The sequence below is a fragment of the Chiloscyllium plagiosum genome, chromosome 34, assembly GCF_004010195.1.
Source record: "Chiloscyllium plagiosum isolate BGI_BamShark_2017 chromosome 34, ASM401019v2, whole genome shotgun sequence".
NCBI lineage: Eukaryota > Metazoa > Chordata > Chondrichthyes > Orectolobiformes > Hemiscylliidae > Chiloscyllium > Chiloscyllium plagiosum.
This window is the reverse complement of record NC_057743.1, coordinates 12,053,420-12,070,912: the sequence shown is the minus strand read 5'-3', so window position 1 is coordinate 12,070,912 and position 17,493 is coordinate 12,053,420.

Below are 17,493 nucleotides of genomic sequence, written 5' to 3'. Positions count from 1 at the left end.
TAGAGGTTTATAAAATCATGAGGAGAATGGATAGGATGAATAGCCAAGGTCTTTTTTTCCAGGGTGGGGAGTCTAAAACCAGACAGCATTTGTTTAAAGTGAGAGGTGAAAGATTTAAAAAGGACCTGAGGGGAAACATTTTCAGAGGGTACTATGTGTCTGTAATGAGTTGCCAGAGGAAGTGCAGGAGGCGAGTACAATTACAACATATAAAAAGCATCTGAATGGGAGTATAAATAGGAAGAGTTTAGAGCAATATGGGTCTAATGCTGACAAATGGGCCTAGATCAGATCAGAATGTCTGGCCAATACAGACAAATTGGACCAATGGGTCTATTTCCTTGCTTTCTGATTCTATGTCCTATGGATAATATAGTGCATAAAGCATAAATGACAGAAGTTCATGATCATGATCTTAAAAAGACTGTGAGCAGCACGGCTCACGCTTTGAAGAAATTGTGGGACACGTCACTGACAAGGATGGCATAAAGCCAGATCCTAAAAAAACTAGGGCAGTAAAAGAGATTTCTATGCTATGGTCAGTACATGATTTACTTAACAAATTTTTACCCTACTCGGCAATCAACAAATAACCCCTGAGACACTAACTTGAAAAGTTTTAAGGATGATGTTGGGATGCTTTTTCAGAAAATGAGTAACAGGCAGACTTCCGCAGGTGTCCTGGCCCATTACAATCCATCATTCCCAACTGTTATTGCTGGGAACGTCTTAGCCATAGGTATTGGAGCAGTTTTCTTCTGAGAACAGGTAGAAGGATGCAGAAACCCATTTGAGCAGTTCTGACACATAAAAGTGATACCAGTTATATTTGAATCATGGGCCCGTGAGAGATTTCCAGAACTTAATATTTCTGAAAATTTACTTTTTAAGATTACTTATCTGGTTTTAGATGAGCTATAATATTTTACAATTGGTATTAGGAAGATCAAAGTCATTGTTTTTACTGATTGGCACAAAATGTTTCTCTTCATTCCATGCCCTTGCCACTGCCTCAGACTAAACTATTTGTGAACTTTTTCATTCCCAGTCTGAGTGTCTGCAACAACGTCCTCTTCATAATTAAAACAGCCAGCTTCCACCTACGGTACATTGATCACCTGTTCCTGTATCTTTATAATTAAAACCCTAACCTTATTTTATTATCACTACGTTCCTACTCCAATAGTATATTAGAAAATGCTGGAAATACACAGCAAATCTGACAACATTTTCTGGGAGGGAAGCAGAGTTTACATTTCAAGTCGATGGATTTTTATTATCAGTAACCTGCAACAATAATTCTGTACCTTTCTCGATAGGTGCTGCCCAACTTATGGAGTGGTTCCAGTGTCTTCGGTTTTATTTGAGATTTGTGCTTTGTTTTTGATCAACCCAATGTTCTCTTGACCTTGAACTCACGCTTCAATCTCTGTAAACTGAAATTCATCCAAATTCCACAACCATTATTCTAAGCTGCACCCAATCTCACATCATCCCGATCCTTGTACCTATACGCAATGTCTCAAGGTTTAAATTCACATTACGGCTTTGAAATTTTTCTGTGACCTCACCCTCCCAATTTCTGTAACCTCCTCAAGCTGTTGCTAAACTGTCTATTCATCTGCCCCTTTTGTCCATAACTTCTTTCTTTATTCCATTACCAATGTGTGTGCTAGTTATAGGCTGGCAATTTCTCTATATTACTGAGGGAGTGCTGCACTGTCAGAACGGGTGCTACTTGGATAAAAATAAACTCTGGCCCCTCTTTTGACTCAGGAGGAAGTGAGGACTGCAGATGCTGGAGATTAGAGTCAAGAGTGTGGTGCTGGAAAGGCACAGCAGGTCAGGCAGCGTCCGAGGAGCAGGAGAATTGACGTTTTGGGCATAAGCCCTTCTTCAGGAACAATGATGAATTCCTGATGATGGGCTTATGCCCGAAATGTCAATTCTCCTGCTCCCCAGATGCTGCCTGACCTGCAGTGCTTTTCCAGCACCACACTCTCAACCTTCTTCTGACTCAGTTGGACATAAAACATTCTGTGGCACCACATAAAGAAGATTAGGGGAAATCTGGCCAATTTTGTCTCAACCAATCACTCCAAAACAATTATTTGAATTGAATCCCTACAGCACAGATAGAGGCCATTTGGCTCATCAAGTCTGCAAAAAGAATCCCACCCAGACTCACCATCCCCATAATCTCCCATTTACTTGACTAACCCAATTGGATTGCAGATCCCTGGACACTAAAGGGCTATTTCTGGCACAGCTAATCCACCTAGCCTGCACATCCTTGAACTTTGGGAGGAAACCAGAGCAACCAGCACAAATAGGGAAAACATGCAAACTCCTCACAGGCAGACGCCTGAGGTAGGATTGAATCCAGGTCCCTAGCACCATGAGGCAGTGGTGCTAACCACTGAGCCACCATGTTGCTGCAGTTGGCCAATGTTTCACACAGTCTGCACACCAAATGGCTGCCATATTCCTCATATTATAATGGTGACTACACACTAAAGTACAGAGGAACCTCAATTATCCAGCATTCAATTACCCGAATATTGGATTATCCGGCAAGATCACAATGTCACAATGCTCAGCTAAACTATATTATCTCTTATTCGATTATTGGAATTCATTTAACCGAACGAAATACTCCGTGCCCTTGTCCTTTGGTTCCTCTGTAGTAGTATTTAGTTGGCTGTAAAGTGCATCCAAAGTTCGTGAAGGATGTTATATAAACGCAGCATCTGTATTCTTTGCCCTAATTAAGAATGATTCACTTGAAACATTAGCACGAGGCATGTGTCTAACTCACAAAAGACAATACAGTTTTCGAACCAAAGCTATGGCAGGAGGAAAATGAGCCCACTAAAAGAACTCCTTGATTGCTTAGGGTTCGTTATTTTGTTGAATGCAAACTCAGCAATAATTTCAAAGCACAATCATGGCCAGGAAATAAACCTACATAGAAGAGTCCAGTGGTGCAGTGGTATTGTGATGATATAGTGGAAGCTCCAGGTTCAAGTCCCACCTGCTCTGAAGGTGTGTCATAACATGTCTAATAAGGCTGATTAATATAAGGTAGGTTGAGTCACCGATAGTTTACTTAGTGGGTCTGGTTCATTAATGCAGGATGTGGTTTTATATTCAATTGCAAGGTTATGTGTAACCATAACAAAGGTAACATCTATTTGAACTGTACTGCCTTAGTCTTTCTCTAGTTTGAAAGGGGTTGAAAAATCCCCAATTAGGGAATGGCTATGGAATTAAGGGTCAAAGTTGGTACGGTGAAACACAGAAGTCTTTCTTACTCAATTTTCCCATCAGAAAGCTGATAAGGAATGCATCAATTTAAAAGTGCCAGTTATTCATCAGCATTTCAATGCATCACTTTGTAAGCTACAGTTATGTCAATGAATATAAATAATGCAAATGAGAAAATTATTAGACTGACAGTCAATTGACATTGATGTTAGTGTTTGATATCAAGAACACTGAAGTTTCTGTCATGACAAAGAGTGACCCAGGTTACTAAGTTCCAAGGTACATTTCTATAAGATTCAACATTTACAAAGAGGAAGATCAAGCCCTACTGGTAGGTCATTTTGAGAAAAACTTGTAACGTTTTAAAGATCTTAAATGAAAACCAAACATGAATCAATCTGTTAATTTACAAACCCTAGAGAATAACCTCCAATGATATTAAAACTGTAATAATTGGATATTCTGTGGTGTTTCTGAATAATGTTTCTGAATTGAAGAATGCATAGATTCCGTGAACACCTGTCAGCAGGAATGTTAGGCCCTAAAACATTATTATGGGAAACTCCAGCTCAGGAACAACCTGTACTGAACAAGTACAATATGACTACAGTCATGATGCCCATCTATTACTGGGTTAGTGATTGGAAGTACTAAAAATGAAATTACTGAGAGAAAATCAAGCCAGTGAGACAATTTTACTTTTGTTCCACGTTTTTGTGCTTATGTACATGATGGATGGCAGTATTGGAATATGTAAACAAGTTCTGTTTCAATCATGAAATAAAATTATCAAACACTCCCAGTTCCAATTCTAATCAGTGAAGCATTCAATTATTAGCTCACAGGTAAACACTGAGTCAGGGATAGCTTTCTGTACTTTGTGATATTTCTGTTACTGAGTTTTCACTTGGTAGTCACAGTTTGTTTAAAACGTTAAGAAGATTTGAGAGGATAGGCTCAGAGAAATTATTTCCTCTGGTCAGGAAAGAATAAACAAGAGAGCATTCTAAAAAAATGACAGCTGGCCATTCTGGAAGCACTTTTTCAATACAGAAGAAGTTGAAGCTTGGAACAGTGTCTCACAAAAAACTATAAATGCTGGGGACTTTGATGCTCTTGTCGAACCCCTCTGCTAATTAAAACCAAAACACCCAGAAAAGCTCACCTCACCTTGTGATCTGCGAAAAGTGTGAGTGAGTGAAAGAGAAGACCTTAAGACCATAAGAAATAGGAGTGGAATTAAGGCCATTTGGCCCATCTAGTCCACTCCACCATTCAATCATGGCTGATGGGTATTTCAACACCACTTACCCGCACTCTCCCCTTACCCTCAATTCCTTGCAAGATTAAGAATTTATCAATCTCTGCCTTGAAGACATATAACGTCCCGGCCTCCACTGCACTCCATGGCAATGAATTCCACAGGCCCACCACTCTCTGGATGAAGAAATGTCTCCGCATTTCGGTTCTAAATCGACCCCCTCTAATTCTAAGGCTGTGCCCACAGGTCCTAGTATCCCTGCCTGACCTAGTTTCCCAGCATCCATCCTTTCTAAGCCATGCATTATCCTGTAAGTTTCAAATAGATCTCCTCTCAACCTTCTAAACTCTAATGAATACAATCCCAGGATCCTCAGCCGTTCGTTGTATGTTAGGCCTACCATTCCAGGCATCATCCGTGTGAATCTCTGCTGGACATGCTCCAGTGCCAGTATGTCCTTCCTGTGGTGTGGGGTGCAACTCCTAATTTCCACTACTTAAAGAAAAATAACAATTTATTTTCCTAACTTTAACTGTAAACAGTAAACAGAATCTAAGCTTCCTTTTTCTTAACTAATATCTTTCTGAACCCAACTCTATAAAAATGTTGCTCCAATAATACAATTATTAAACATTACATTAATCTCAAGACCACACAGTCTCTTATGCTTTCTTCCTTCCAGTCTTCTGAATCTGTTACTTCCTTCTGTCCTTCCAATTCTGTTGTCTTCTCCCTGGGTCACCTTCTCACTGTTTTTACAGGAAAAAGTACCTTTTGGTGGAGAGTGCCTTCTAAGCTTTTTTTGAGAACAAGATGTTTATTTCTTTGGATGGCCTACAATCTCCAGTTCTACTGCAGTTGCTCTGATCAATTTTCAAGATGCCCCCATTTTTTATTCTCCCAACATTGTTCCCTCTCATTGGTCCGATGTTGTTAATACAATAAATTCAAACTCAATTGGGTTTTAGTATCCTGGGCATAATTTAAATTAATTGGTTACATTTGAATTAGATTAGATTCCCTGCAGTGTGGAAACAGGCCCTTTGGCCCAACTAGTCCACACTGACCAGTAACCCACCCAAACCCATTTCCCTCTGACTAATGCACCTAACACTATGAGCAATTTAGCATGGCCAATTCATCTGACTTGTTGTCAAAACAGCAGCCAAAACTCAGGCAACCATTTAACAGCCATTTGCTACATGTATCTGTTTTGGAACGGCCCATCTCTTAGCTGTTCTGTTCTGGCATCTGTGGCTGTACTTTAAGTTTACTTTAAATTCCAGAAAACACTTACTATCTTAAAGTGAGCATACACTCTTTCAACTTGGTAATACTCTTTCAAGACTAAGATCAATAGATGTTGGTGGTTAAGGATATGGAGAAAAGCAGTGGGGTGGGGAAAATATTTTTGAGATTCAGATTCAACATGATATAACTTAATGGAGAAGAAGAGCTGAGAGGTTAAATCAAGGCTCTGCAACCATAATGTTAAGTAGAGCAATTTTATTTTAAAATTTAGTCAAAACGGTGTATTTTAAGAGCCAAAGTGCTATAAACAATAACAAAAACAGGCCAGGGCCATTGATTTTTATGCAACACACTTTAATTAAATTTCATGAAGTTACATGTGTTAACATAAATGAAAAGAGATAGCTGACAACAGAATCCCTATCATCCACCCCCTCAAGTCTGCACCAACTCTCCAAAGAGCATCCTACCCTCCATTTATCATTGCTAACCCACCCAGCCTGTACAACACAGGATAATTTAGCATGGCCGATCCACTAAACCGGCACATCATTGGACTGTGGGAGGAAACCAGAGCATTCAGCAGAAACCCACATAGACACATGGAGAACATGCACAGTCACCCAAGGCTGGAATCAAACCAGAGTTCCTAGCACTGTGAGACATGAGTGCTAACCACTGCGCCACCATAAATACTTTATAAAGATTTTAACTAGGAGAAGTTGCTAATTGAAGATGCCGGTGTTGGACTGGGGTGTACAAAGTTAAAAATCACACAACACCAGGTTATAGTCCAACAGGTTTAATTGGAAGCACACTAGCTTTCGGAGCAACGCTCCTTCATCAGGTGATAGTCTGATGAAGGAGCGTCGCTCCAAAAGCTAGTGTGCTTCCAATTAAACCTGTTGGACTATAAGCTGGTGTTGTGTGATTTTTAACTTTGCTAATTGAATGTTGCTTCCTCACAAGTACCATGTTCATAAAATTTTGAAACAATGAAAGAAGTCATATCATTAACATCAATTCCTTCCTTAAATTAAATTAAAATATTTAATGTGATTTCTATCCTGGATTACCTTCTGAGTCATTCTATGTCTTTCTGAATTGTGTGCGGTTGTTTTAATTTTCAGGCAGGAGTGTAAACTTCCCTCATTCAAGTAACTTCTCGATTTGCTTTTTCTGAAGTAGACACGGTGGGAAAGATGGTGTTTGGCAAATTTGCCTTCATTGGTCAGAACATTGAGTATAGGAGTTGGGACTTCATGCTGTGGCTGTACGGGACATTGGTGAGATAGTGGACAATTTAACGGACAAGAATTTTTAAAATTGCTAATTTTTTACCATGTCTTTCTGCATCGCGAGCATATTGAGGAAGAGTTGTCTGAAATCTTATTCAGTCAATATTTGAAAGCTGCTGTCACTTGGGAGCTACAGGTCAGATGGCAGAAAGCTGTTGCAAATGGCTCCACAGCCCATGTTGTCAACGTTTGGGCTAAATGATCTACATATTCTGTCGTAACAATGATAATGCAACTTTTAACTCTGCTGATCGTAACATGAAATACGTTGGAATGAATCCTCAATTGAATTCCCCTGGAACACATGCCATTGTTAAACATTTGTTAACACAAATCTGTGAAACTGGAAACTCATCATTCCCAAGCAAATAAAACCCCACTGGCAAGATTCACTGTCACCTAAAATAAGACAGTCAAAGATATTGAAACAGCAATCAGAAGTGGGATCACCATCTGAATTTCCATCCCAGATCAAATGTAGTGAGGCTGATTGTCCTGACCTACTGCTGCCATGGCTGAGAGTGTCTAGCTCAACATAAGCATTTCTCCATCTAGCAGGGGTTCTCCCATCTCAGATTTATAATTGGATGATTTAAACTGTTCAAAGTTCTTCCAGTATAACAGGCACACTGCTGAGACACTGAATAATGAGGCAATAAGCTAATCTATCAGACTTTGAAGAATTAACACATTAGCAGTTACAAAAATGCAAATGAGCCCATTTAACACTCTGCCTCAGTGAGTGGGGGACAGTAGCTGCAATGCCCCAGTTATTTGAGTTAAGATTTAATGTCATGTTGATTCCATATCCTGAAGCATTTCTCCAGAAACAACTTGCAGCCCAGACTTGGAGATAATAGAGGCTGGTTTCTGCATCAGTTGGTTTTTGTGTTCTAATACAAGAGCCACCTTAGGAAATTCAGAATGACATTCCAATTGTATTTGCTTAGGAAGTAATCTGGACTCTACCAGCAAAAAAGGAAAATAATCTATCAATATACAGTTTTGTCAAAATAGAACCCTCTCAAATTGTTTTTGTGAATGCAAGGATAGGCTAATTCTTTGATAAGAATGAAAAAATAGGAGCAGGAGGAGTTCATAAAACCCCTTGAACTACTCCACCACTGTGGTGAGGGAATGGCCTAGTGGTATTATCGCTGGACTGTTAATCTAGCGACCCAGGTAATGTGCTGGGTACCTGGCTTTGAATTCCAAAACAGCAGATGTTGGAATTTTAATTCAAAAATATATAGAATTAAGAGTTTAATGATGATCATGAATCCATTGTTGATTAGTGGAAAAAAACCATCTGGCAAGGAAACTGCCTTCCTTACCTGGTCTGGCCTACATGTGATTCCAGACACACAACAATATGGTTGACTCTTAGGGATGGGCAATAAATGCAGGCTAGCCTGTGACACCCTCATTCTGTGAATAAATGAATTTTTAAAAAAAAATTCAAATAGAATAGAACATATCAATTTTTCTCTTAATCAAGGTGCCAGTGAGTAAATTTTGGAAAAATAACATTTGACACAGCAATAATTATTTTTTTTTTAAATTCAAAGCAATAAATTGATGATTTAAATAAGTAGGTAATGAATAAAAGTGGCAATTGAGAATGTCCAAACAGCAGATTGAACTAACCTTTTTTTATCACCTCAGTAAGAAGCAAAACCAGCCACAGGTTGATTGGTGGTAGGAGAAATACTGTTCGGTTATGTGTGATAATACATCCAGATATAAAAAAACAGAAGAAAGAAAAAGAAGCAAAACTAGAGAGACAGACTAGGCTGCAAGTCCTTGATCACCAGAAAAAGAAGGCTTTGTAAACCAATTCTGACTTAAGGAGTCAAGTTTAATTAACATTCCACTGGCGTGCAATCTGAGCTGGGCAAAGCAGAATTCATGTGAAAGTGTAACTAGGAAGAGGGTTGCTTTTCAGCCTGAATTCTTCTCAAGCCTGTTTTATTGATAGGTCTGGGGGTCTCTCCATCCGACACACATTCCCTCACTACCTCCCATTCATACATTCACTCTCCCTTCAACCCTGACTACCTCCTACTCTCTCTATCTCTTTCTGCAACAGAGTCTACAAACACTGCCTCATACATATAGGATGCTGTGTGGGCTTGGGAGAACCAGTCTGCCATCTTGAATTGCATTCCTACAAGTTGGGGAGGCACTTTCTTATGAAGGAGTCTGGTTTTCCAACGATTTGCTCTCTGCCACAACCTGAAACCCACTTGATGTTTCAGCCTTGCTTGCCACCCAGTGTCCACCCGCTGCTTCCTTCCTGGGTACATTCACCAACCAAGCAAGTGTTTCATTAGCCCAGGCCAGTCCAGCCCAGCAGGCTCAGTATTTCTCCTTCTGTCCAGGGTTCAGGGTGAAGAAAATAAGGGCTATTCACACATCTCACTGCTCCCTCAATCGGAGTTCGATTCTCTTCAACATTTGCTGGTGATTGACTCAGTATGAGTAGACAATGTCTCTAATTGGAAGAGCAGCTCCTTGCATCATCTTCCAAATTTACTAAACTGTATTTGTAATACGGGTCATGGATCATATAGGACACCTTGGCCAGCCATGTTCTAGCCCACAGGCCATCTGTTGGACAAGCCCGTTCTCCATTAACTCTACTTTCTCATCTCTTACACTTTTAAAATACCAGCTCTTATAGAGATACTACTCATTCAACCATTGTCATATTCCAGGAGTTAGTCTAGTGAAAATTCATTGTTTCATCCGCTAAAGCAATTGTTCTCACCATACTCCTGCACCGCAGTGGGATCTGGACTGTATCATTGACAATTAAGAGTTTTGAGCAAATTCTATCAGACACGCATCCATTGCATCTTCTGCATGGGAGAATTGTCAAACAAATGCTTCTTGAAGCTAATTTGAAGCTGTCAGACAAAACTGTTGAAAAATCAACAGTGTCTGGATTACTGAAAAACATTTCACTTGTCAGGTCCTATTTATTCAACTCTCAAATGGCCAAGGTTCCAGGGGAAGACAAAGAAAACACTTCAAAGGCATTCTTCAGCTTTCCCTGAAGTGAGGGAGCATTGGCAGTAGTAACTAAGAGGAGTAACAACTGTACATCAGGCTGCATGATGCTTTGAATCACAACATCTTAATAAAATGACAGAGAAAGAAAAACAGGAATCCCATTACTTTACGGAATATTCTGCCCCATGTGCCTTAAGATCAGTAGATCAAGAATTGACCTGTTCAGTTACATGAATATGCGTGCAAAGAACTTGAATGAATGAATAAATGATTTATTGTCTCTTGTATTTTACAGTGAATAATACAATGAAAAACTTCCAATTGTCGCCACAATCCGATGCTACTTTGATTAGTTTAAAATAAAAAGATATAACCGAAAGATAGTATATCTTATTTCCAGTATCTTCATTATGAAAAAAATAGAATAAAACAAAATAGAATAGAATCCCTAAAGTGTGGAAACAGGCCATTTGGCCCAACAAGTCCACACTGACCCCCAAAGGAGTATCCCACCCAGACCCATTCCCCTACCCTAATACTCTACACTTATCCCTGATTAATGCACCTAAACTACACATTCCTGGACACTATGAGCAATTTAGCATAACCAATTCACCTAACCTGCACATCTTTTGGATTGTGAGAGGAAAGCGGAACACTCGGAGTAAACCCACACAGACACGGGGAGAATGTGCAAACTCCACACAGACAGTCACCTGAGCCGGCTCACTAGTGAGACCTGTGCTGCCACCTGCACCCCACTTCACCCAAAACGCCTTGCTGCTGCCTGTGCCAGACCCACCAATGTAGGAGCCACCAATCTTTAGGTGCCATCTCTTCACCACTGGGCTCACCTTACTGAGGCAGAGTCCTGTGCTGAGCCACACTTGCCCCACAACCAGGAGTCTTTGGCTCTGCTGCCGCCTTGATGATGCCATTGGTCCCTGCTCCAGGCATGCCACACTGCCACTGTTGTAGCTGCCTCCTCGCCAACACCAGGAGAGTCAGCTCTGGGCCTACAGCAACTAGAGTCCCTGGCTTCATTACCAGGCCAGGCTACTGCCACACCAAAAGTCCTGTTCTGGCCACCCACCTCTGAGATGCCACCTTGCCAATGCTGCTATCTTGAAGAGTCCGCCGCTTCCAATCACTGGAGGAACTTTGACGCAGCTGCCACCCCCAAACTCTGAGCAGACATCATCCCCTTTTGAGGATTGAGGGACAGACTATGATGATGCTTCCTTAGGTTCAGAGAAAAAAAAGCTGTACATAGTAGTCCAGGTGTGGCCTAACCAACACCTTGATATTATTGCAGCAAGGCATCAATACTACCACTGCCCTCCTAAATGCTGCACTTAATGTGCCTTCTTCATTATTTGCTCCATCTGTTTGTCACCTTTCTGTGATTCCTGTACAAAGCATTCCCCAATCTCTCTAAACACTAGCATTCATTATTCTCTCACTTTATAAAAAAATATATGCTTTTCCATTCTTTCTATGGATGTGCAAGTTTCATTTCCTTCTATAATACTCTATTTGCAAATTTTAGTCTAATCACTTGTCGGGCCTATATCTTTTTGTAACCTTGAACATTCTCACCTAAATTGGTATTGTCAGCACACTTGGTCTACTCATCTGAGTCATTAATATTGATTGTAAATAGCTGAGGCCCATGCACCGATCTTTGTATCACTGTATGAGTTATAGTATTCTATAAATGGCTGGTTAATTCAGTTTTCCAAGTGTCCTTAACAAGTTACTAAATCTTGAATCAAGCACTTTCTTTACTATTGATGTTTGACTGACTTGTTTATAGCTCTGATTTTTTTTCTTCCTTTATTCAACAGGATGGCTGCGACCTACCACTACACAAAGTCTGTTTTAATCTTGAAGAAAATTTAGAAAATCAATAAAGTGATATCGAGTTAATACAAGGAAGGAAGATAGCATTTGGAAAGTAGTCAATCACTGACATGATGTTAGTTAGGTTGTTGAAATCTAATATGCTAAAATTAGAAGATTTTCATTTGAGTTGCTTGCAACATGAAGTTCCTGTTGGACAGGTGAACTACAACAGTAATTTTCACACCAATATTTGAAGGGAATGGACTGAATCTCATCCATAGCAACAATCCATAGAGGGAATGCTGGCACAAGAGGCATAAAGTCAGATGGAAGATCATTCTTGTCAAAGAGTGTGGTTTTCAAATTTTCAGACCCTTCCCCCTGAGAATGAGGAAAGGATTCAAAGACTGAATAAGGATCTGAAAGGTTGTGTTGCGAATATCTCTGCAGCTAGTAGGAAGGCTAGCCTGATGCTAGGAGCATGTTATACCCATAACATATTATGAGACAGTGACATCACTGATAGATGTCAATACATCATTCTGCTAGGTGTAAATGCTTAATTCAGAGCTGTTCTCCCCAAACTGGAACAGTCTGACGTAGAGTCTGGGATATTAAAAGTTAACCTAAAGATCATTTCTCAATCATTGATGAAGGGAGAGGAACCAGCCCGGATTATGAGTGAGAATTAAGTGAACAAATACTATTTAAATGCATGGATTTGAGCAAGAGAAACAATTAGATTTTTTTTTGGAATTAATATATACAGAATTTTGTTGATGATTTAAGAAGGAAGATGCCATTAGGATGTCCCAAAATACTTTATGAGCAATGAATACATTAAAAATAAAGCACTGTTTTGTGGTTAAATGTGCATTTGTGGTATTTTGCTACGCAGATTAGAAGGTCTTTAGGGGTAGGAACCCGCTGGGATTCTTGCTCCCAGTTGTAATGCAGTGTTATTTCTGTAAAGCAAGTGCATGAAAACAAGGCGTTAGGCAGGATTAGATCTGCTATTATTCTGTCTGAGCTTGCATAACAAGGTGAAGTATCTAAGCCCTATAGAGCAAGTTGTGGAAATGAACCCCACATTTCAGAAAAGGAAATTTGGAAAAAAAACTGAGAAATGATAGGTACGGTCATAGATACAAACAGGGACATAGATGGAGCCTTTCAGAAAGGGTGGGATGAAGTAAGATGTCAAAGTCTTGAGGTGAGCATAAAATCAACATGAAACAGCTGAACTGAACCGCTTACTTCAGTGGTACTATGTTGTCCCATACTGCTTGCGTCATTATGCTTTTGTGATAATTGTTTTGTAAAAGCATGGTTTCTGCAAATCAGACTTTTGGAACCTGGATCTGTGTACAATAGAATGGGCATAAATGTCATTCATCTCAGCTAGGCATAATGCATATTGCAGTGTTGAGAAATTTGTATTCTAAATTTTCTGTATTTGTTAACTCATTAGCATCTTATTTCTATTATTGCAAAATGGGACCTCTATCCCACTTTAGCCAGCTGAATTTTTTTTTAAGAATGTGGAGCTCTTATAGTTGCACCAATGTTTTCCCATTCAGAAATATTTGTAGTAGACCACTTTAAGTATGTGTAAATTACTGCAGATGGTGAAAAATCTGGACAGTAAATAAAAGAATGCTGGAAATCACAGCATCCATTGATGCTACCCGATCTACTGTGATCTCCAGCATTTTTTGTTTTCACCACTTTAAGTATGCTGTTAGGAAGGTAGAACTGACTTTAACTCCATATGTTCTTTGCAGAAACCTAGCAGCTGCTATCATACCATAGCATCTCTGAGAGGTTTCTACCACACTGTCAGTCTTTTTCTTTAAAAAAAGTGGCATGTCTCTTGGTTTTGAGATTCTGGGATCACCATCAAATGGAACCAGCCTGTTTCTGTTGGTGAAAAATCCTCTACCAAGTCTGAGACAACAGTGAACAGTTTGTCAACCCTTGTGACCAGCTGGTCTGAACCCTCTTGTAAATATTCCTGCCAGGAGATCCTAACCTACCATGTAATAAATAGGTTTCAGCATGTTATCTGTCTCTGCATAATGACCTGTCAGCTATGTGCTGAGTTGGACAGATTACTAGCCTGAAATGTTTGCCTTTTGAAAAATTATATTTGATGCAACTTATATTGATTCTTGATATGCTTTGACTTGAAATTTGTATTAAATCTAATGGGGAATGTGCTTCACCAGAATTGCACTGTGCATTTATCACAATGCACTGTCACAAAATATCTGCGTTCAGCTTTGTACAGAAACTGAATTACCTGCAGAATTAAGATGAGATTACAGGAGCCTTTTGCTTACAAACCTCCAGCCCATATCAATGTCCATAAGGCTGGCCAACTTGCACTATGTTGATGTAACTGCCTGTGTAAATAATGATAGATAATGCTGGAAATCACATAATCAGCTTTGGTGTTTATAATAATTTCTGTCCTTATTTTAGATTTCCAGCATTTGAGGTTTTTTTTTTTATTGGCATTAATGACAGCATCTCCTCTGGAACTGGAATGTACATTCTGAAAATATGTTGCATGTTAAATGAAGTGAAAGAAGTACTCTCTGCACTGGGTTAAGTAATGGCTCTTTGCCAGTTTTCTCTTCAAAGCTCACTCATGCTGAGATGCAGTTCCGCAGGGAAAAGAAGCCGACAATGACCTACAAGAGGATGTTTCTTAGGCATATGTCCAGTTACTGAGTGTTATCTGATGATATACCATGGAAACAAACCATTTTTTTTCATTTATTCATAGGATGTGGGCATTGCTAGCTAGACCAGCATTCATTGTCCAGCCCTATTGCCCAGGAGAAGATGTTACCTTCCTGAATCGTCTTGAATCTTATCTCCACCATGAATCAGAAGTGGGGTTTTCACCAATGATCGCACAACGTTCAGCACCATTCGCAAGTCCTCAGATACTGAAGCACTCTATGCTCAAATTCAGTAAGACCTGGACAGTATCCACACAAGTGCCAGGCAATGACTATCTCCAACAAGAGAGAATTTGACCATCACTCCTTGACATTGATTGGCACCACCATCACTGGATCCCCAACAATGTAGATCCTGAGTGTCGTCATTGACCGGAAATTGAACTGGACTAACCATATAAGTACTGTAACCATGAGACTCGGTCAGAGGTTAGGAATTCTGCAGAAAGTAACTCACTTCCTGACTCCCAAAGTCTACAAGGCACACGTCAGGAGTGTGATGGATTACTCCCCACTTGCATGGATGAGTGTATCTCCAACAAAGCTCAAGAAGCTTAACACCATCCAGAATAAAGCAGCCCACCTGAATAACATCACATCCACAAACACTCAGTCCTCCATCACCATCGCTCAATGGCAGCTATGTGTCCTACCTGCAATATGCACTGCAGAAATTCACAAAGGTTCCTTAGGCAACAGCTTCTAAACATTCATTCATTACTATTTAGGAAGACAAAGGGGGAAAACACATGGGAACACCATCACCTGCAAATTCCCCTTCAAGCCAGTCACCTTCCAGATTTGGAAATATGTCAGTGTTCCTACAGTTTTGCTAGGTCAAAATCCTGAAATCCCTATAATGGTTCCAAAAGCAGCTTGCCACTGCCTTCTCAAGGACAAATAAGGATGGACAGTAAATGCCAGCCCAGCCAGTGATACCCACATCCTGTGATTGAAAAAATAAAAAAATCTTTATGTGGTATACATACACTCCACAGTGACATTGGGAAGTGGGGGTGATGGGAGAGTTCCAAGATTTTGACCCATCTCTGTCACATCTGTTCTGATGATGTCAATTTCGACAATAATGCCTCCAAAATGTCCACATTCTCTCTCAACCAAAGATTCCCCCAAAATTGTCAGAGCCCTCAGCTGGGTCCAATCCATCTCCCACATTTTGGATCCCACACCCTCCCTTCCCTCCCACGACAGTGATAGTCCTTGTCCTCACTTACCATCCCACTAGCATCCACATCCAGAGGATTATTTGCCACTATTTCTGTCATCACCAGACACATATTCCCCTCCTTCCCTTGTCTGTCTTCCACAAGGACAGTTCCCCCCAGGACACCCTGGTCAACTCCTCCTTCACTCCCAATGCCCCCCATCGCCCCAAGGCACCTTCCCCTGCAACATCTGCCCATTTACCTCCTCCCATCTTAATATCCAAGGGCCTAAACACACCTTCCAGGTGAAGCAATGTTTTATCTGCACTTCTCACAATCTAGTCTAAACAATTTACTGCTCACAATGTGGTTTCCTCTACACTGGGGAAACAAAGTGCAAACTGGGCAACCGCTTTGCATAGCACCCATGTTCTGTCTGCAAATAAGACCCTGAGCTTCCAGCTGCCTGCCACTTCAACATATCACCCTGTAGCCTGTCCAACCTCACTGTCTCTGGCTTGCTACAATGAAGCTCAGCACAAGCTGGAAGAACGGCACCTCATTTTCTTGCTTGAGAACCTGCAGCCTTCTGGCTTCAATATCGAGTTCAACAATGTTAGGGCTGGAGGATCTCTCCCCATGCTTTCTCAAACTCCCACACACCAGGCCTTGGTATCACATGGGCTACTACCATACGCTACCTATTGTCAGTCATTAATTGTCCCCTTTTGCAGCTATTCATTCCCCTAGACTGACTTTTTTTCTTTAGGCTCTATCTCTACCTATCATTTACTCCTCCCTGTTTCCACTTCATTTTCCAAATACAGAGCATCTTTTCCTTAATAAAAGCAAATTACTGCGGATGCTGGAATCTGAAACAAAAGAGAAAATGCTGGAAAATCTTACCAGGTCTGGCAGCATCTGTAAGGAGAGGAAAGAGCTGACGTTTCGAGTCTAACTGAGTCAAAGCATCCTTTTCCTTGTTACCATCAGTTCTGAACAAGTATAACTGGGCCTGAAATATTAAGTCTGATGTCTCTTCACAGATGTTGCCAGGTCTGCTGAGCTTTTCCATTAATTTCAGTTTTTGTTACAAGCTACAACAATCCAGTTGAGAAAACTGGATTGTACCAACAGACATCTATATGTCCAGAAATTATGATTGAATAGACATTACATAGCAATAATATGATGCTACAGTTTACATGTGTTTTGGAGTTTTAGATATTTGATATAGGTGCAGATTTAAATAGGTCTCACTACCATATGGTTTTATGCTTTCATAAAGTAGTACAAAACAGAAGTTCATAATGACTCATCAAAATTACTTCCAACTATTTATGTGGAGTTGTGCACTTCTGAAGTTCACCCAGCAAATTTCAATTTACAAGGGTGAATAGAGGCTTGACAGATATACCAATAACACTTCAAGAGATAATTAGTGTTTTTACTGTATTTGTACTATTCACTGTTTATGTTCTTAACCTATAATGGTTTGGGTAAGATTTTACAAAAATCGCTTGAAAACCCTCATGATTCCAATGTTACTGCATACGCTCATTAATGTGAGTCTGCAGTTTTGCCTGATCCCCATGAACTAAATTTAAAATACTTATTGTGGTCTTCAAATTTCACCAAAC